This window comes from Caretta caretta, chromosome 10 (assembly GCF_965140235.1).
Source record: "Caretta caretta isolate rCarCar2 chromosome 10, rCarCar1.hap1, whole genome shotgun sequence".
In the NCBI taxonomy this organism is placed as follows: domain Eukaryota; kingdom Metazoa; phylum Chordata; order Testudines; family Cheloniidae; genus Caretta; species Caretta caretta.
The window spans coordinates 35,427,021-35,449,809 of NC_134215.1; the positions used below are offsets into that span (position 1 = coordinate 35,427,021).

The 22,789-nt window shown below is 44.0% G+C and overlaps 1 protein-coding gene across 4 annotated transcripts in view; it reads left to right on the plus strand.

Moving 5' to 3' along the window:
* RAB11FIP3 (RAB11 family interacting protein 3) overlaps positions 1-22,789 on the plus strand; it is a 180,280-nt gene that overhangs the window by 71,621 nt on the left and 85,870 nt on the right. The window lies entirely within an intron of this gene.

Here is a 22,789-nt window from a genome sequence, read left to right on the forward strand (position 1 = left end):
ATGTCCCTTGTGATCCACCAGAGCTTGCAGCACTATCAAAGTACCCCTTGCGGTTTATGTACTCGGCGGCTTGGTGCTCCGGTGCCAAGATAGGGATATGGGTTCTGTCTATGGCCCCACCGCAGTAAGGGAATCCCATTGCAGCAAAGCCATCCACTATGACCTGCACATTTCCCAGGGTCACTACCCTTGATATCAGCAGATCTTTGATTGCGTGGGCTACTTGCATCACAGCAGCCCCCACAGTAGATTTGCCCACTCCAAATTGATTCCCAACTGACCGGTAGCTGTCTGGCGTTGCAAGCTTCCACAGGGCTATCGCCACTCGCTTCTCAACTGTGAGGGCTGCTCTCATCTTGGTATTCATGCGCCTCAGGGCAGGGGAAAGCAAGTCACAAAGTTCCATGAAAGTGCCCTTACGCATGCGAAAGTTTTGCAGCCACTGGGAATCGTCCCAGACCCGCAACACTATGCGGTCCCACCAGTCTGTGCTTGTTTCCCGAGCCCCGAATCGGCATTGCACAGCATGAACCTGCCCCATTAGCACCATGATGCATGCATTGGCAGGGCCCATGCTTTCAGAGAAATCTGTGTCCATGTCCTGATCGCTCACGTGACCGCACTGATGTCGCCTCCTCGCCCGGTATCGCTTTGCCAGGTTCTGGTGCTGCATATACTGCTGGATAAGGCGTGTGGTGTTTAATGTGCTCCTAATTGCCAAAGTGAGCTGAGCGGCCTCCATGCTTGCCTTGGTATGGCGTCCGCACAGAAAAAAGGCGTGGAACGATTGTCTGCCGTTGCTCTGACGGAGGGAGGGGCGACTGACGACACGGCTTACAGGGTTGGCTTCAGGGAGCTAAAATCAACAAAGGGGGTGTCTTTACATCAAGGAGTATTTCAGGCAGGACTTCTTGGAGGGTTCCAATAAGAAATGGTGCACCTAAGTTATCCTTATTGGAACAAGGAGGTTAGCCTGGCCTCTGATTGATACATGGCTAGATTTACCTCACTGCACCTTCTCTGTGAGTGACTGCAGTGTGACCTAGAGGAATGAGTCCCCTAGACAGGGGAGGAGGCAAATGAGTACAAAACAAATCTGGTATATTTCTTGTTTTGATCCACTCCATCTATCTTTTACATCTTTGGCTGGCAGCAGACGGTGCAGAAGGACTGCATGCCATCCTCATCTCTTGCCTGCCCGGCAGAAGATGGTATAGTACGACTGCTAGCAATCCGTATCGCCTGCCTGCTCACCATAAGACGGTTCAATAGGACTGACTGCAGGACTAAAGAGAATGACCTGGTCAAGTCACTCCAAATTTAGTCCCTGCGCCCATGTCTGTCCAGGCGCTCCCAGCCGACGTGGCCAGGAGCACCTCGGACATGACGATGACGGCTACCAGTCGTATTGTACCGTCTGCTGCCACAAGGCAAGGGGTTGCTGCTACTGTGTAGCAATGCCGTACCGCGTCTGCCAGCACCCAGGAGACATAGGGTGACGGTTACCTGAGCGGGCTCCATGCTTGCCGTGGTATGGTGTCTGCACAGGTAACTCAGGAAAAAAGGCGCGAAACGATTGTCTGCCCTTGCTTTCACGGAGGGAGGGAGGGAATGGGGGCCTGACGATATGTACCCAGAACCACCCGCGACAATGTTTTAGCCCCATCAGGCATTGGGATCTCAACCCAGAATTCCAATGGGCAGCAGAGACTGCGGGAACTGTGGGATAGCTATCCACAGTGCAATGCTCCGGAAGTCGACTCTAGCCTCGGTACTGTGGAAGCACTCTGCCGAGTTAATGCACTTAATGCACTTAGAGCATTTTCTGTGGGGACACACACACTCGAATATATAAAACCGATTTCTAAAAAACCGACTTCTATAAATTCGACCTTATTCCGTAGTGTAGACATACCCTTAGTCTCTAAGGTGCCACAAGTACTCCTTTTCTCTTTGCGAATACAGACTAACACGGCTGCTATTCTGAAACTAGTTAGAAGTTGTAACTGTTCATGGGTCCTCTATGGAAGATGTTGCTGCAGTTGGCAATGTTATGTATAGAATCATAGAATATCAGGGTTGGAAGGGACCCCTGAAGGTCATCTAGTCCAACCCCCTGCTCGAAGCTGGACCAATTCCCAGTTAAATCATCCCAGCCAGGGCTTTGTCAAGCCTGACCTTAAAAACCTCTAAGGAAGGAGATTCTACCACCTCCCTAGGTAACGCATTCCAGTGTTTCACCACCCTCTTAGTGAAAAAGTTTTTCCTAATATCCAATCTAAACCTCCCCCACTGCAGCTTGAGACCATTACTCCTCGTTCTGTCATCTGCTACCATTGAGAACAGTCTAGAGCCATCCTCTTTGGAACCCCCTTTCAGGTAGTTGAAAGCAGCTATCAAATCCCCCCTCATTCTTCTCTTCTGCAGGCTAAACAATCCCAGCTCCCTCAGCCTCTCCTCATAAGTCATGTGTTCCAGACCCCTAATCATTTTTGTTGCCCTTCACTGGACTCTCTCCAATTTATCCACATCCTTCTTGTAGTGTGGGGCCCAAAACTGGACACAGTACTCCAGATGAGGCCTCACCAATGTCGAATAGAGGGGAATGATCACATCCCTCGATCTGCTCGCTATGCCCCTACTTATACATCCCAAAATGCCATTGGCCTTCTTGGCAACAAGGGCACACTGCTGACTCATATCCAGCTTCTCGTCCACTGTCACCCCTAGGTCCTTTTCCGCAGAACTGCTGCCTAGCCATTTGGTCCCTAGTCTGTAGCGGTACATTGGATTCTTCCATCCTAAGTGCAGGACCCTGCACTTATCCTTATTGAACCTCATCAGATTTCTTTTGGCCCAATCCTCCAATTTGTCTAAGTCCTTCTGTATCCTGTCCCTGCCCTCCAGCGTATCTACCACTCCTCCCAGTTTAGTATCATGTACTCTGCTACCTTTTGAAATGTTCATTTCACCATATGGGCCAAAAATGTGCATTGGTAATTCTCCATTAACAGCTATACAGTTTTAAGAATCACAGAGTACTTTTATGTTGACCACTCTTGCAGGGTGATTTTACAGACCTATGAGCATTGCCTCGATACTTCAGCTTGGATTTTCCAATAACAGTCTCATGTGTTGCTATCGTCTTCTGGGACAAGGAAAAGTCTTTGGAAGTATTACGTGGAAAGGAGACATAATTGGTTTTTTTGTTTGTTTGTTTTTTGTTTTTAATGAAATGGCCATGTTGACTTTTAGTGACTAGCTGGGAGAATTATAGCAGCAAAACTAAGACTAAAATACAACTTAGTTTGAGATGCTGCGAGATTAGGGGCGGGCAAACTTTTTGGCCTGCGGTCCACATCGGGTTTCTGAAATTGTATGGAGGGTGATTAGGGGACTCCTGCCCCATCCACCCCCCCTGCTTCTTGCCCCCTGATGTCCCCCTTCTCCTTCTTGACTGCACCCACTGTTCCCCACCCTCTGACTGCCTCAACCCCTATGCACACACCCTGACCACCACCCTGAACTCCCTGCCCTTTTTCCAACCACCCCTGCCCCCTCACTGCGCTGCCTGAGCACTGGTGGCACTAAAGCTGCATTGCCCAGAGCACCAGGACAGGCAGCCGTGCCTCCGGCTGGAGCCAGCCATGCCACCGCGCAGCACAGAGCATCGGGTCAGGCCGCAGCTCTGCAGCTGGGCGGCCCTGCAAGAGCTTGCAGCCCGCCACCCAGAGCATTGCGCCGGTGGCGCAGTGAGCTGAGGCTGAGGGGGAGGGGCCAGGGCTAGCCTCCCAGGCCAGGAGCTCAGGGGCCAGGCAGGATGGTCCAGCCGTACTTTGCCCACCTTTGTGCTAGATTGACATTGCATAAGGAAGCAAACAGTGAACAAGGTAAGGTAACTTTTTTGAACTGATAATTGGAAATGAGTCAATAAGGTTAAATAAGGTTGGGGTTGGAGAAAATCTAGACTCCTTATATTGTGTAGTTGGAAATGGTGATAAGTTATGAAAGAAATAACACACCTTGGCCTTTGGAAGAACAGAGTTTGTGTAAAGTGTCAAGAAAATTGTGTGAACTCAGGAAGGCCTGGGAAATCCACAGTGGAAAAGTGCAAAATACTCCTGGTACAGTCAAGTAAGCACCTACTGGAACATAATTCCAGTAAAGAGAGAGAAAAAAGATGAAGTGGCAACAGGAACTAATGTGGCAACGTAGGGAGATACAAACATTGTCTCTTGTGATATTGTTTTAAGATCTAAACAACCTGGGATAAACGCAAGCTGTCTGAAGCTAGATAAATTCAAACAAGAAATAATGTGCAAATATTTAACAGTGAGATAACTAGCCATTGGAACAGCCTACCTAGGGGAGCAATGGATTTGCTGTCACTAGAAACTATATGCTCTAGTTGAAGTTGCGGGCTTGACACAAGAATCAGTGGGTGAAATTCTCTGGCCTACAGTGTTTCGCAGGTCAGACTAGATGATCATAATGGTCCTTTCTGGCCTTAAAGACCATTTCTGCACTGTAGTTTAAGCCCAGGGTTAGCTGAACTCGAGTTAGCAGACCCTGGGTTTGTTAAGCTAGGGCTTGAGTGTCTACACTCATTTGTGACACCAAATTAGTTAGGAATTGTCCCAACCTGGGGCACCAGTATCTATGCTGCATTATGCTGGGCCATGTCCAACCACCCATATTCGAGAATGTGGCCATTCTAGCCCTTTGTTCGTGGTGCATGCGTGGGAAAATCTGACTGTCCAGAGAACAAAGAAACTTGGCTTGTGGGATACTTTCGGCAAACTGCCCAAGCATGCGCCCTGTGGGGCTGTGTGTATGCTGCAGGAATAGGGTTTGAACCTGAGTCCTGACTTGATGCAGGCTTGGACCCTCCCCACAAGTATGTGCTCAATGCTGTGCAGGTTGAAACTCTTGAAGATGAGAGCACAGAACTTGAATCGGGTGGTGGGGGGTGCGGGATTTATTATTTATTGCCATAGTGCTTAGGAGGCCTAGTCATGGACCTGAACCCAGTTGTGCTAGGTGCTGTACAAACACAGAACAAATGAGAGTTGTTAAATAATTGCAGTATTTGTATTCTGTATGCAGAGAGAGTAGAAAGATGCTAAAGTCAAGCATGAATTTTTCAAAAATGGTAGGAGAACCTAGGTCTTGTCTGCACTGTGAATTTGGCGGGGGTAGCTAGCCACCAGTGCAGCTGCATCAGTGCAAAATTCTAGTGTAAACAGGCAAGGCTGCTATTTGTACACAGGCAGTTTACCTCTGTTTGAAACCAAGATAATCTGCACTGGTGAAAAGTGTGGATCATAGTGATTTACTCTGCCTGCAGTGCAGGTTTGCACCAGTGCTGCTCACTGATGGCTGAAGTCAGAGCAAATCTCTTGTGAAGACAAGGGCCTTCATGGTGTATTGATGTTACTGGTGTACTGATGTCATTCAAAAGAGCTCTGTACGCTTTGCTGACACAGCACCTGGTCTGGACCAAATAAATCTGAAAGTTTTTTCTAAGGGATTAAACATGTAAATAGTTCAGTCTTATTGGGACACTAGAACCTAAACTCTCTCTTTGGATTTGGGAGGAATGGACAATAACTCCAAAGCCAAGACTGAAACCTGGAAACTATAGAACAGAGCTCGCTGGTTGGTGTGGGTGAATCTTAGAAACTATTGTAGGGGCTGAGAAAGACCACATGGAAAAGTAGGAGTCTGTTAGAGGCTAGTCCATGGAGATTTGAGCACTGATGTCATGTTTAACTAACCTTCTGCAGTTCTGTGAAGATAATCCTATCCAGTCAAATCAGGGAAATTCAGTGCATGTAAATTTGCAAAGGTATTTGATAAGGTTCAGTATCAAAGGCTGCTGGTGACCGTGGAGAGTCCTAGAACGAGGTAGGAAGGGAGGGGAAAAATAGGATGCTGAATGGAAAACTTCTTGCTGCAGAACTGTTACAGAACTGAAAGCTGTGTGTGTGTGTGAGAATGTGGATGCACCAGTGCAAAGCCCTGTGTAGATGCACTGCACTGGTGTTAGGTGAGGTTGGCATTGGTGCAAATTGCCTTAGCTTAGACAAGGGCAGGACAGAAGGTTAAATGACCGCTTTAAAATCTTAATACAGGGAACTTGATTCAAAGAAGCCATTAGCAGTATGTGTTTTCCTTTTTGAGGGAGGAAGGCACCTTCGCAGCTTCTGTTTTCTCTGTGTGACCTACTTGCCTCTTAAGTGTTCATCAGGAAACCAGGAATCTGCACAGCTGAGGATAAGTCACTTTGTGATGGACAGAGTTTCTTTTTTCCCTTTAAATCTCTGTCTCCTAAAGAGGCGTGGTTTTGCTGATACAGTGTAGGAGATGGCTTAAGGCTGGTGTCAATATTCCTTCCTGCATTGGTTCTGGCCTGCAGCATTATTCACCAGGAAAGAGCCGAAACCAAGTTTCCCCTCTGAAGCAATGCTTTCCCACTGAAACCTGACAGTAAGTCACTGCAACAGTGGCACAAAGCACTTCAGCTTGTCAAGGCTTTTTACTGGCTGAATACTGGTAGATGCTTGTAGTTGGATAGAGCTGACAGATCCCATGGACCTGCCATGTGCCAGACCCATCATGTGGGTGGCACTTGATGCTTTCTTTTTTTTACAGCTGTTGAGCTGTTTTATGTCCTTTTTTTAATAACGTGGAGGACATGTTCTAGTTCTGCATGAAGCATGCATAGTTTGTCATTTAAAACCATGAAGAACTCAGCAAGCTGAGTTATCCAGGATGCAGAGATAGCTGTAGAAAACTACTTAAACCACCACCTAAACAAAGGTACTAAGTATTTAAAGGACTGGAACCAATTAGTCTATAGTTGCATGTGCACACTTGGGGCAAGTCTACACTACAACGCTACATTGGCACTGTGGTTTGGTGAAGACGTGCTATGCCGATGGGAGAGTGTTGTGGAAACCGCTTTGTTACGTAACTTGTGTAGCTCAGGGGGTGGCTTTTTCATACCTCTGAGCAGTGTAACTTACTTCGACTTCAGCGGTAGTGTAAACAAGCCCTTGGGGCTTGTCTACACCACGCAGATTTTAGCAACAAGGCTGTGTCGACACAGCCTTGTCGCTAAATGTTGGCATGTGTAAACACTTTGTCAGCACTTTTGCTGACAAAATACTTCCAGCCCCGCGAGCGGCGTTTGCTTTGTTGGCAGGAGAGCGCTCCTGCCAACAAAGCTGCATTCACACTGCCACTTGCCATGGCAAAACTATTTGTTTCGGGGGGTTGGGGTGGGCTTTTTTAAGTACCCGTGAAAGACAAAAGTTTTGTCGACAACTTGGCAGTGTAGACACTCCCTTGGTTTGTTGGAGTAAATTCAGAGTAGCTCAAAGATCTGTCTCCATGGGCCTCTGCATTTATTTCCCGTTGGTGAGGGGGACTCATGGTAGGCTTGAGAGGGCTTATCTCTGTAGCAGTGGGTGCTGGTGATAGTGCAGACAGTTTCTGGGATTTGTATCTCAAGTCTCCCAAGCTTTGGCAATTTTCTTAAAGCTCTAGCTCCAGGAGTCAGGTGATCATGTGAGAGTCTCAGCTTGCATTTAAAATAAAAAACAAGTTCTTATTCCCCCTGGTTGCAGAGAAAAGCTTGAAAACATAACCCCTTAAAGGCTTGAAAACCAGAGGATTAATAAAAAAGAATCCAACCTTTGTTATTTTTTAAATCTCGTGACCTTCTGAGGTGCCTGATCTGACTTTTTGGAATGGTTTTGGCTTGGCAATACTGAAGTTATTACCTTGAGACATGTGATTGTGCTCTGCTGCGTGTTTTTAAGGGGAGCAGCGTGGCTAGGCCAGTGGATAGTGTAATCGGGCTGTACGTGCATTAGTAATCGGCGCCTGCTGGCGCGTCTCTGGATCTGATTGCTCTAGGGGACATCTTAGCACAGATGGAATACCCTGGTTGGTCATGATCCACTGATCATTTGTGGCAGGCTGCCATGTGGTGGCACTTGATGCTTGCTTTATCTTTACAGCTGTTTTATGTCCTTCTCCTTATTATAACATGGAGGAGGGCCTGTTCTAGTTCTGCATGAAACTTGCATAATTTGTCATTTAAAACCAGGAAGAAGGTACAGAATGCATGTGGGGAGGAAGAGGACAAGACTGTAGCTTTATACATCTGTCCTCTTCTGCTACATCTGGTAACCTATATCACTGATTCTTTTTTTTTTCTTGTGGGGTCTCCACTGAGATGGCTTTTTCTACAGAAAATAAAAGCTTTCAGTGCACAAAAGTATATAAAACCCAAGTCTACATGCACTCAAGCATTCTGAATCCAGCTGGCTTTGATAAGAGTATAAAGAATTATGAATCCTGGTTAAGAGTACAGAATTCTAGCTGTATCCTAACTAAGGCTGTAAAGACATGGCAACATTCTGTAGCAGAGGTTGTTAGTGTTTAGTAGGGCTGTCGATTTTAATCGCAGTTAACTCACGTGATTAACTCAAAAAAATTAATCACGATTTTAAAAATTGCAATTAATCGTAGTTTTAATTGCACTGTTAAACAGAATACCAATTGAAATTTATTAAATATTTTTGGATTTTTTCTATGTTTTCAAATATATTGATTTCAGTTACAACACAGAATACAAAGTGTACAGTGCTCACTTTATATTATTTTTCATTACAAATATTTGCTCTGTAAAAATGATAAACAAAAGAAATAGTATTTTACAATTCACCTCATACTGTAGTGCAATCTCTTTATCGTGAAAGTGCAATTTACAAATGTTTTTTCATTTCATAACTTCACTCAAACAAAACAATGTAAAACTTTGTAGCTTACAAGTCCACTCAGTCCTACTTCTTGTTCAGCCAGTCACTAAGACAAACATGTTTGGTTACATTTACGGGAGATAATGCTGCCAACTTACTATTTACAATGTCACCAGAAAGTGAGAACAGGCATTTGTATGGGACTTTTGTAGCCGGCATTGCAAGATATTTATGTGCCAGATATGTTAAACATTCATATGTCCACTCATGCTTCGTCCACCATTCCAGAGGACATGCTTTCATGCTGATGACACTCATTAAAAACATAAGGTGTTAATTAAATTTGACTGAACTCCTTGGGGGAGAATTGTGTGTCTCCAGCTCTTGTTTTACCCACATTCTGCCATATATTTCATGTCATAGCAGTCTCAGATGATGACCCAGCACATGTTCAGTGAAAGTGTTCTTAAAATGCAGATTTGACAAAACACAAAGAAGTACCAATGTGAGATTTCTAAAGATAGCTACAGCACTCTTCCCAAGGTTTAAGAATCTGAAGTGCCTTCCAAAATCTGAGAAGGATGAGGTGTGGAGCATGCTTTCAGAAGTCTAAACGAGCAACACTCCGATGCGGAAACTACAGAACCTGAACCACCAAGAAAGAAAATCAGCCTTCTGCTGGTAGCATCTGACTCAAATGATGAAAATGAACATGCGTCGGTCTGCACAGCTTTGGATTGTTAAGCAGAACCCATCATCAGCATGAATGCATGTCCTCTGGAATGGTGGTTGAAGCATGAAGGGACATATGCATCTTTAGCGCATCTGGCATGCAGATATCTGACGATGACGGCCACAACAGTGCCATACGAATGCCTGTTCTCACTTTCAGGTAACACTGTGAACAAGGAGTGGGCAGCATTGTCTCCCGCAAATGTAAACAAGCTTGTTTGAGTGATTGGCTGAACAAGAAATAGGACTAAGTGGACTTGTAAGCTCTAAAGTTTTACATTGTTTTATTTTTTTAATGTATTTTTTGTACATAATTTTACATTTGTAAGGTCAATTTCCATGATAAAGAGATTGCACTGCAGTACTTGTATTAGCTGAATTGAAAAATACTATTTCTTTTGTTTTTTACAGTGCAAATATTTATAATAAAAAATAAATATAAAGTGAGCACTGTACACTTTGTATTCTGTGTTTTAATTGAAATAACTATATTTGAAAATTAGAAAACAACCTAAAATATTTAAAATAAATGGTATTCCATTATTAACAGTGCAATTAATCACACAATTAAACACGATTAATTTTTTTAATCGATTGACAGCCCTAGTGTTTAGCTAAACAGTAGAGCTGTTGGGAGGGTCCCTAGACCTTATTTAATATGCAGGGCAGTCATGTAGAAAAGAACTTTGAGTGGCGATGTGTACATTTAATTAAGAATGCTAGATACTCAGTGCATCAGGATGTGCAATCTGACATTTTCTCTGGTCTAGGTTTGTTGCTGAGATTTTTATCCATATTGTGTCACTGATTAAAAGATTTCATTAATGATCCAGACCGCCCTAAAGTGCCACCCATTAGGAAGATATTTTATTCTATGGATGAAGGTGGAACAGATACCTTTTGTTTGTTGTTCACACCCCGCGCCATCTAGTGTCTGAACGGTGTGATACAGTTTAACATTCCATTACAAGGCCAGCTCTGGGTTTAGTGTAGGAGTTAGTTGCTGCTACAGAGGGAATGAAATTGTCCTACAGCTATTGTGGGGTGGAGACCACACTCCAGTCATGAGAGAAGAGAATAGGGAGGTATAGAGGACTTAGATTTTTTTTTCTTTTTTTTAAATCTAGAATCCAGAGTACCTCCCCCGCCACGTGACAATATTTTAAAGCTGGGTCAGCTTGGCCCCTAGAACTTGAATGTCTTGTTTGTTTTTTTTTTTCCCAAAGTGGCATTCCATTTCAGAGAGTGTCCCTCGTTTTCAGATAGAACCATGCAATTTCAGCCTAGTAGTTATTTTACTAAGGTAAGCTGTAGGACTATTGCAATCCTGCAAGTTACATTCTTGAGACTATATAGATAGTTTTATCTTAGGAAATTCTACTTTTTCATCCCAATGTCAGAGCATCCAGTGAGATTTGGCTAATCACAGAGATCGGTTTGTCTCCCCTCAGAGCTGATGGAGTAGAAGTAAGAACTGTGGTTAGGATGGAGAATAAGTAAACATTCCTCCACCACGAAATATTTCTGTCGCTGTTAGGGGTTCATGTACAGTAGCACACAGAGTTTTCACAGAACACATTATGTACTCTAACATTCTGGTTATATGAGTAACTAAATTATCTTCTGCACTCATGCAGGTTTAGACAGAATGGAAGCAAATAGCCATCAAAGCTGCCTTTTGCATTTGTTATGCAGTAGCAAGAGTAGTGAAAAGTAACTTTTAATTTAAAAGTAATTTTAAAGTATCTTTAAAATTAGTTGGGGCTATTTGGGCCCAATTAATCTGCGGTGTAACTCCAATAATTTATTAAATAGTTACACCAAGAATGAATGTGGACCACTGTCCTTACACTACTATCCAATGGATGGTATATTTGCCCCAAAACGATATATCAGATAACACAGTACGTTGACCTAGTTTAAAGAGAAACACAAGAAGGTTGTAGCAATGATGTCCATAGGCCTGATCACTGCAGCCCTGGAATAGGGATGACAGGGAATTACTCAGACATGCTGCCATAAAACCATTGCTATAGTTTAGCAGCCCTCGGGGTCTGAATGAGATGAATTTGCATAAGAATCTCTTACTTGTCTGAAAAAGTAGTTTTTAGTGTTTTCCAAGTGCATCAGATTCCATGCCATCCCATGCAGGAGTATCACGCCTCTCTTAAAATCTCATCACGTCTCACTGAAATCTTAGCATCAACGTATAACCAGCCCTAGTTCCAAACTGGAAACTAGCTACCTTGAGAGTTTCTATACTTGTTCCCCTACAGAATTGCTGTGTGCAACTCCTAGTGCAATCTACTGTGTGGTGTGGATTTGTGCACAATACAGAAAATAGTTACCTTTATAAAGACAGTTTCTTGTTTGGAAAATATAGAACTTCCCCAGCATACATCTGCTTTCTCAAGTCTCTTTAATAATCTTCCTCCTTCCAGTCCAGAAACATAGCAGCATCCGAAGGACAAAGCAGTTCTCATTCCAGTCCTGTATGTTTGATTTAACTCCTAGGGTTTTTTTGTTTTGTGCATGTATTTATTTAGTGCTCATGAATGAGAGATTAATACCATTGGTTTGAGCTGGGCATAGTGAAGAGTGATGCTATGCGGATGTCTCCAATCACCACAGCTTTGCCAGTGTGTCACTTCTAACCTTTAGCACCCTCTGCTATCATAGTCCTAGACCTGGATTGGTTATGCCAATTGTCTGGTTAAATGAGTTTGTTCACAAGTGGTGGCCTTATGGTAGGCCAGTGGTTCTTGACCAGGGGTATATGTACCCCGGGGCTACACAGAGGTCTTCTAAAGGGTACATCAGCTCATCTAGATATTTGCCTAGTATTACAACAGGCTGCATAAAAAGCACAGGCGAAGTCAGTAAAAACTAAAATTTCATATAGACGACTTGTTTATACTGCTCTAAATGCTGTACACTGAAACGTAAGTACAATATTTGTTCCAATTTTATAAATATATGAGAAATATATGAAAAAATTAGAACATAAGCAATTTTTCATTAATAGTGTGCTGTGACACTTTTTTTTATATTTTTATGTCTGATTTTGTAAGCAAGTACTTTTTAAGTAAAGTGAAACTTGGGGGTATGCAAGACATATCAGACTCCTGAAGGGTGTACAGGTGTGGGGGAAGGCTGAGAGCCACTGTGCTAGGCCATGTCAGACTCATTTTCACTACACTTACTAATGTACTAAATTAGTTCATAAGACCCATTATTTTAATTCTAACAGTCTTCTGACACTGAAGAGCCGGGCTCTAATCCTGGTGTACTTTAGCCATGTCATTCTCACCTCAGAATGTGACCTGGAAGCTGAACAGCCCAGGAAGGGTGGAATGTGCCCAGACAAATTAAACTTCAAGCCTGGGAGAGTGGGGAACTTCTCAAGTCAAGAGGAGGACCACAAACTCTGCCTTTTCCAACAAGTTACAGCACAGGACTGCATAGGATAGGATCAAATGGAAGGCCTAACAGTTGTGGACACATTCCTCTTTCTCAGCTCAACCTGTTTTGTTTCTCTGGCACATGAATGCTCTAGCGTTTGAGGGGAGTGTGTTTGGCTCCTGGCAAGTCCAGGATATGGCTACGAATGATCTCCTGGGTGGTTGTGAGAACCACCATTTTTTTCAGCCAGAGCCCATTTTCCAGTGCCCAGCATAGCAATGCTGTTCTCATTTCCAGCCAGATGAAATGGCTGTCTGTCTGTCTGGACATCACTATAGTTCCCAGTAGTTACAAATTATTCTTCTTACAATAGTGGCCAAAGGTGACTCTTGGGCCTTCATTGTGCTAGGTGTGTCCAGGCTCCCAGGAAGATGATATTCCTTTTCCTTGAAGAATTTACTGTATAAAGACAAGTGAGGGATGTAATGAACAATAAGAAGGGAGAGCAAGTGAGGGTGATAAGTCTGTGCTCCCATAGCCTTCAGTGTGACCAATGGATGGCTCTGAACCATGCGAAAAGGAGTTGAAGGGGGCATGGAAGGACATAGATATTAGGAGTGAGGGAGGTGGGAGAATGCAGAAGAGTGGGATTGCTTGGAGTGAGGCGATGTGGCATGGAAAGTGCCCTGGAGATGGAAGACAGGGAGGGATAACAGAATGGGGCCAGAGGGGGATGTGCTTGTTTACATGAAACCATACGAGAGATGGTAGTAGGAAGAGCGGGATATTAGAACAGTCACTGAGCCAATACCAGTATATAAGATCATAGGCCGTCCAAGGTAGCAGTTTCTGTTGTTCCAGTCATTCAGTCCATCCAGAAGTGCCCGGCAATTGCAGCTCCTGCAGAGGTGATGGGGGGAGATGTAAGAGGCATCTTCTGCTCCCCTTGTCATTATCCTACTGACCACCCTGCCCCGAGGAGTCGTGGGCTCAATTTGGAGCCCCTGGAAGAAAACGAGTAGACGGTAGTTCTGAGGCTCTGCAGGTGGAAGAAGTATAACTAACCTGTCATTCTGTTTCTTCAAAGAGGTTATCTCATCCTTGGATCTCAAGTCTCTGACTAGACGGCTTGCACTGGGAATAAGGTCAATCTGGTATATTTAGGGAGGGAATAATTTACTCCCCTGTGACTTTTCTCTGCGAATAGCACTTAACCTTTGGCTCCCAGCTTCAAGTCATGCATTAGAGGCTTAAGATCCAAGAGGGAGAATATTGTGATGATCATATCTTCTCAGAAAGCCTCTTGTTAGGTCAACAAGTCTTTCTACTGAGCATTTCCTAGTGTTTTGTTCAGACTTGTTTTAAATATGCCATGTGAAGTGGCTTCCACTGCTTCACTGGGGAAATTATAACCATCTAATAGATTGTGTTGTCATGAAGCTTGTCCTGAGATTCAGCCTAAATGATTCCATTGTTAATTTCAATCCTTTCTCTCCAGGCATCCCACTGTATTATGCCAAACAGCAGTTCTTTATATCCGTCAAATATTACACCTCTTACCTATCCTTTTGTCATCTCTCAAGCAGTTAGCATGCATTATATATATATGCTATCTTTCGTCATAAATCAAACTCTTCAACTCCCTCATAATTTGTTCTTCTCTGAACTCTCTCCAAATGGAGGGATTTTTCTGGTGCCTAGGGCAGTACAAGAGCCATATGGAGAAAGGACCTCTGCCACCTTGCCCCAAGACAAGATGCTTCTGCAGCCCAAAATTACACAGGGCTATTTTGTTTCTATGTCACTTCGCAAATTCCTATGTAACTTGTGGTCTAATATTGTCCTAAGTCTCGTGTGTTAATTGCTTTCCCCCCCCCACTTCCATTAAATAACTTTCATTTTATTGTCTAGGCCCCTTTGTATTACTTCTCAGTCATAACAGGTGTGTGGTGTTCTCTCAATTAATAACATCTCTGAACACAACTAATGTGTTTTTAAATGTCCCCCTTGCAGATCGCTATTATACAAGATAGATATTAGATAAGACAGGACTTTACCCAGTTAATGGTGATACTTCTCCCAACTAAAAGTTTTACTGCTTACCAGAACCCTTTAGTAACCTTTCTTCAGGAAATTTTCAAAAGCATGGAAATGAGAACAGCATTGCTATGCTGGGCATTGGAAAATGGGCTCTGGCTGAAAAATGGTGGTTCTCTGCACCACCCAGGAGATCATGCGTAGCCGTATCCTGGACTTCCCAAGAGCCAAATACCCAAGCATATCCACATTGATCTGAATTAATTTTGCGCAAGATTTTGTGACAGACTAATGCATAGCTAAAACCCAAACACCCTGTGCTACTTTCCTCATTGCTGTTACTGGATCAGTTATTTTAAATGTTATTTCCATTGTTGGGATTTAGTTGGTTAATTCAGGAAAGAGGAATTATCATCCTGTTTACCTCCTGTCAATAGCTGTGCATGCCTGTACTCTTCAAAGCGTGTGTCTACACTGTGCCCTGCCCTCCCACCCCCCCTTTTTAAACAAGTGTGTTCTTATCTCAGATTAGCTATCTTGGGTTAAAATAGCAGTGAAGACAGGATCTCTGTTTTTACCTTGCTAGCAGCTTGAGTAAAAACCTAAGGGGAACCTGGGCTTGAACTCTATATGCTAACACAAATTTAAAACGGAGTTGCTGTGTCTTTACTGCTATTTTAATCCTGATTAGCTAACCTGAGTTAAGAACACCTTTTTTGCAGTCTAGACATACTCTCTAGGAGTCTTGCCTTGTGGATTCTAAGGATGAGACCATGGACTACAAACCCAATTCATGTAAACATTTTCCCTTTTCCCTCTTTCATTTAAAATGTTTTCTGGATGCTCTCTATATAAGGTACTCTGAGCAAAAAACACTTCAAAAAACCAAAGCCCTGTTATGCCCATCACTGACACTATGATTGAAAGGGTAAGAATTGGTGGGGGGAGGGTTTTTTTGTATTTTTTTTTATTTAATTTTATTTTTAAAGCATTTAGTCTACCTGCAGCCTTGGAGGAAAGTTTCATGCGCCTTATTTAAAACTTTCCTCTGGGTTTGCACCAATGGCAGTTTTGAAGTGCCTTTCTGCTGTGTGTATTTATTTTTCTGTGAGAATCAGTGACCCTGTGAACTATCCGTGTTCACTCAGATCCTTTAGTCCATGAGAACTGGCAGCAAAAGAAGCACTGCAAACAAGTGAGGCTTTGCCGGGAACCATGGAACAGTCACTCATTTTAAAATCACTGAAAATAAAAATAAATGGAAGCAAAAACCCTTTCCCCTGTGCTTTTCAAGTTCTGAGCCATCACTTTAAATGCTCTCTAGTGAAATTCTCTTCAGTCCTATCAAAATGCCAACAGGCCAATCTTTCTCCCTTTTTCCTGTCTCCTTTGACCCCCCTGCATTTAAGTGGATTTCTACTCTGAAAAGTGCCTATAGAAATGATACTGTGGATTGTTTCAGTGACTTTAGAGTTGCCTATTTTACAAGTGAATTTTTTTTTCTGATTGCTGGTCGTCACCTCTAGATCTGAGTCTTTGTCTACAGTAGACATGGGTATGTGGGTATAGCTATTCCAGCAAAACCACCTTGTGGAGATGCAGTTTATATCAGCAAAATAATTCTTTTTCTCATATACTTAACCCAGTCCCCCAAACTAAATAGGCCAGAGGTTCTCAAACTGAGGTCCGCAGATGAGCGCCATTCAGGTGGACTGCAGATAGGTCCCTCTAAGGTGCGTGCCTGGGCAGCTGCACGCAAGAGAATGACGGGCCACCCACCTAATTAGGCGTGGCTCCACCGATTAGGTGCCTGGACCCTGGAGAAGATGCACATGTAAGGTGAGGTGGTGGCCTTGGGAGGAATAGGGGGTAAGTGGGAGGGGGCAGTGGAGTGAGAAGAGAGGGCATGGGGGGAATTTGTGACGTGCACGGCTGCTGCGGCAAGAGAAAGAGGCAACTTTTCCCAGCTCCAGAGCTGCGGCTGCCGCAGCAGAGGAGAGAGGGCACATCCATCGCATTAGAAAGGTAAGACTACTGATATTCAAATATGAGCTGTGCTTTTATTTGTAGAACAAAAAAAAGTTAATTAAGATTTTTTTTAATATAGTGCTTTTATCCAGAGCACTTTACATCATTAGCTAACGGTACAAACAACATTTGGAAAGATCATTAAGTGGTCCGCCAAGACCCTCAGCAATTTTCAAGTGGTCCACGAAAAAAAGTTTAAGAATCACTGAAATAGGCTATACTGGCAAAAGGACTTATTTTCTGTTATAACCATGCCCTTGCTAGGGCTTTTGCCAGCATAGGGGTGTGATGATTTTTTTTTTCCACTCTGATATTGCTGTACCAGCAGAAAATTGTAAGTGTAGGCCAGATGTGAGAGACCAGATTGGGGGAGGGTCAGACTTCGCAGCAGTTCTGAGAAGAAAATTTCTAAAATAGGCAGGCTACTTGACAAAGGCTCAGGTGAGAACCAAGTGTGAAGGAGTTCAGAAAGAAGAGGGTTTTAAGGAGGAGAGAATGGGATGCTGGGAGGCTGAACCAAGCACTTGGGGCAACACAAAGGAAGAGCCAACTCCAAGACTGGAAAGAGCCAAACAGAACAGTAAGAAGAGAGAGTTGGAGAAGTGTAGTGTGAGTGAGGAAACACTGAAACAAATGCTACAGATTTTTGTTTAATCGGGAAATATTTGTTGTCACGAGTTTTTGTTTGTTTGTTTTTTAAAGTATAACCTAACCAGGGTGAGAGGTGGGGAGTGTTCGTTGTGCACACATTGTATTGTTTACTTCATCACCCCCTTCAAACAGTCTGGCAAAATAGTAATGAAGACTTACCATCCCAGCCACAAAATCCAGCTGCAGGAAAAACTAAGGATTTTCTTCCAATCTTAAAAATAAAGAGCTGACCCAGGTGAAAGGATGATGCTCCTGGGGGAATTCTGTGCCACTACGTAAGCACAGAATTAATGTTCCCCACAGATACCCCCTGGCACCCTACAGAATAATTGATTCTGACGGGGACTTGAAGGGAAGCTGCGAGAGGGGTCACACTGCAGTTACACCTTTTGCCCACCAGGGGTTGATGTAGACCCAAAAGAGGGCAGCTGGCTTAAGGGGCAGAGTAGCCAGCTGTGGAGAGGAAGGGGGCAGAGGCTGCCTTGCTCGCAGGACCAGATGAGGAGGCACAGGTTATGAGGGTGGGAGGGGGACAGTGTGGGGCTGCTGAGGGACCACACGGGTTCAGAAGGGCTACTGATGGGGGACATATTGGGGGCACAGGTGCTAGTGGGGTGACATTAAGCCAGAGGCTGAATGGGAGTGGGGAGTGCAAAGGCGTATGGGTATGGGGAAGGGGGTTCAGGGCCACATTGGGACATGTGCAGATGTGCCTGATTGAATGGGAGAGGCTAGGGGTCAGCCAGGGTCTGCGTGGGGGAGGCTCCCCAAGTCGCTAACAATTCCTCCCTTACCCTCCTTCCCCCCAAAAAAACCAAAAAAACCCCAAAAACCTGTTTCATACTTCTCCCACCCACAACACCCAACAACCCCGTAGATTCACTTCCAGTCTCCTTTCCAGCAATTACTTCCCTCTCCCTCAGTTTCTCCATTATCGCCGACTCCTCCAAGCCTTTGCACTGCTTCTGAGGGGTGCAGGAAATGCGTTTTTGTGTTCTAGTTTAAATGAATTATCACTCAGTTCTGTATTAATATGCCTAGTAAGGAATCTATTTGTCAAAAAACAGTTCCTGAATCTTTTTTGTTGTCTGTATTGTTACAGACATACTTGTTGATGGGCATTTTGAAATAAATTACCAAAATGATTGAAACAGGCATGATTATATTGTGGTGTTTTTAACAAATAAAATGTGCCAGATTTTAAAATATTGTGTGTGTAATTTTTTTGGTGCAAAATTCCCCGAGGAATAGATTGAGTGCAATTTTCCAAGGCTGCCTTCAAGTGGCTATTTGGGGAGTTAAAGATCATTTATTTGACTCACTCCTTTTAAAAGGAATAAGACTCGCTGACTTTTTCTGTACCCACAATATAGCAGGGATGTGGTGCTTGTCTTTTCTTATTGTACTTCTAGTCCATTCTAATTTTTATTTTTAAAAGGGGAGATAAGGAAATAAAACAAATGTTGAGTGGGAAAAAGGGAGAGAGTGTGACAATCTGTACTCTTACTTTCACCCTTTTTACACATCTATGATAAATTCTATAACAAGTATGCCTTGAGAGGTATCATTTGAAAACCCACAATCTGCTGAACATTATTCTACTGGTAAAATGTGTGGCAACACTGTGTATGTAAAGTTATACAATTCTACTGTGTAAGGCATGTTCCAAGTTTGGGGAAACCACTTCAGACCAATTCCCCGGGGACCAAAGGCTAGACAACACCTCAGCCGGGTGTCAGCCTAGTCCATTTGATTATCACCTGGTTAATCACCATTCTTTGACAGGAAGAAGGGTGTAAGCGATAAATTTACATATTGGCAAAGAAACAGCTGGGGGTTTCTGTTCCCCCTGAACTCTAGTCTCCTGAACCTCAGTAGGAAATGATCTTCACACCAAGAAGTGTGCTGCTTGCCAGGAGCTAGGATTCATGATGTGACGGAGGGACTGTCGAGAATCATCAAGCCCTCAGATCGCTACCCCTTCCTGCTTCTCCACGTGGGCACCAATGATACTGCCAAGAATGACCTTGAGTGGATCACTGAAGACTACATGGCTCTGGGAAGAAGGATAAAGGAGTTTGAGGCACAGGTGGTGGTCTCATCTATCCTCCCTGTGGAAGGAAAAGGCCCAGGTAGAGACCATTGAATTGTGGAAGTCAACGAATGGCTACACAGGTGGTGTCAGAGAGAAGGCTTTGGATTCTTTGATCATGGGATGGTGTTGCAAGAAGAAGGATTGCTATGCAGAGACTGGCTTCACCTAACGAAGAGAGAGAAGAGCTTCTTTGCAAGCAGGCTGGCTAACCTAGTGAGGAGGGCTTTAAACTAAGTTCACCGGGGGAAGGAGACCAAAGCTCTGAGGTAAGTGGGAACGTGGGATACCAGGACAGCGCAAGAAGGGGGGGCTCCTGCCTCATACTGAGAAAGCAGAATGATCAGCGAGTTATCTTAAGTACCTATACACAAATGCAATAAGCAGGGAGAACTGGAAGTCCTGGCACAGTCAAGGAATTATGATGTGATTGGAATAACAAAGACTTGGTGGGATAACTCGCATGACTGGAGTACTGTCACGGATGGATATAAACTGTTCAGAAAGGACAGACAGGGCAGAAAAGGTGGGGGAGTTGCATTGTATGTAAGAGAGCAGTATGACTGCTCAGAGCTCTGGTATGAAACTGCAGAAAAACCTTAGAGTCTCTGAATTAAGTTTAGAAGCGTGAGCAACAAGGGTGATGTCATGTGGGAGTCTGCTATAGACCCACCGGACCAGGGGGATGAGGTGGATGAGGCTTTCTTCAGGCAACTAATAGAAGTTACTAGATCACAGGCCCTGGTTCTCATTGGGGGACTCCTCCTGCTCCCTGTCCCCTGACTGCCCCAACCTATCCACACCCTCACCCCCTGACAGTCCCCCCACGACTCCCATGCCCTATCCAACCCCCGCTGTTCCCTGACCGCCCCAGAACCCCCACCCCATCTGACTGCCTCCTGTCCCCTGACTGCCCCCTGGGATCCCCCACCCCTGACTGCCTCCCCCAGACCCTCTCCTGCCATGCGTGCCCCACCACCACCCCCCTTTACCATGCCACTCAGAGCGGCAGGAGCTCGCAGTCCTGCTGCCCCACACGGCAGCATGGCCGTGAGGGAGGGGGAACAGCATGGGAGGAGCCGGGGGCGAGCCTCCTGGGCCAGGAGCTCAGGGGCTGGGCAGGAAGGCCCCGCAGGCCGTAGTTTGGCCACCTCTGATCTAGCCTGTTAGTTAGGTATTAGTTTGCATTTTACCTTTCTTTGTAACCAATTTTGACTTTTATGTCTCATTACTTGTAATCTCTTAAAATCTATCTATTTCTGTCTTTAATAAACTTGTTTTATTGTTTATCTAAGTTAGTGTGTTTAGATTGAAATGTTTGAGAACCTTCATTTGGAATAACAGGGTTTGTGCATATCACTTTCTATTAATGAAATGACAGACTTTCTGTGAGCTTGTATTGTCCAGAAGGAGAGAGCCAGGCAGTACAACAGGCACATTTCTGGGGATAAGTCTGGGACTGGAAGTTCGTTGGTGTTGCTCTGCAATGTAATTCAGGAGTGGCTGGCTAGGAGCACTTCTATAATTCAGTTGGGAGTGATTTTGCATGCTAGAGGCTGTGTGTGAATAGACAAGTGGTAGTTCTCACAGCAGAGCAGTGTAAAAGACATCCCAGTTTGTACAGTTGAGGGGCACAGCTGTCCATCAGTCCAGATTGTATTGTGGGTAATGTCACAGGAAGCCAAAAGCACTTTATCAACAGGATTTTTGCCTTTTTATGGACTGTAAAACACCCTGCAGTGCATTATTTGCAGGCTATTGTGCAAGAATAGTTTGGTAGTCTTCTGGTGTATAGCACTGGCAAATCTGTAAGCTAGTGGCCTATATTATGTGGGTTAGGAACTAGAGCCCATCTGCAGTACCTTGGGAAGAGGCAGTGTCCATTGCAATATGGTGTTGAGCTATTATCATTGTGTTGGCCTGATGACCTTTTTGTGCTTTAAAACCGTTCTTACTTTTAACTTTTCATTACCATCGCTCCCGGAAAGTCCAAATGAAAAGATGAGAACTGTAGAAGAGATCCGTGTTTTGTGGATCAATACACAAAGCACTTCAGTCTGCCTGGGACAACGCTTAGCACTTCAATAGTAGTGTATGGAACACTTAAGCCACTAACCTTCTTAAAATTCATGCACTTCATATAAGAAATCTGACTGCTGAAGCTCAGTCGAAATTCACAAATACTGGAACAGAGCTGACTTTATTTTTTTTAAATTCTTTTGAGTGTTGAAATTAAAGCTCAAAATTGTGTATTTTGTTAGGCAAAGATTCAGAAACCAGGGGGCACGGTGGAATGAATCCATTTAAAAAGTGTTCTCATTTCCCCCCACACACACATTTTGAGGGGACATTTAGGAAGTTTTATCCTAACTGTATGTGGTAGACAGGGAAGATATGCAACACCTGTTCTTGTACAAATAACTATATCTGTGAGATTTCTATAGTGTTCCTATAAAATAATTCTATACTAAGTATTATAAGTGTTGCAGGTAATGATGCCTAAAATTAGGGTTGACTAATTTCCAATATAAAATTTGGTTTTCAGTTGCTTTGTAACTTTTGCCAAACTTTAACTGTTTAGGCTGAAATTTTCCATGTCAAGTGTCTGCTACAGGTCTTTTTAAATTTCAGCAAAATCAGTCCAGCTCGTTTTCAGAACGAGGTTAAATAAAAGCACATTGTTTTGTCCGCATTAAATTCCTACTAACATTTAGCTCCTCCTTGCTTTTTGAGCTCCAAACCATTAAAGGGGCAGGGTGCAGGTAAATCTAATCCTAACATTCTCTTATCAATGCTACATATTCCTTGTGAAAGTCCACCCAAACTTGGCAAAGTTATAAGCCTCTGAAAATCTGTCTGCACATATTCAGAGTTTGGGACCTTGCACTCAGCCTGCCCCATCCCCTCTCAGTTCATCTGAACCAACCAGACGACAAGCGCTGTCCCCGCAGAGCATCTGAACATGTTCCATCCTGAGGTTCTAGAGACTGAGCTGGATTTTCTTCACCATTGTTCCTCGTTCCTACTACCACAGCAGTTCCAGCAGGACCAAGACTAGGGAACTTCTTTCCTGTGT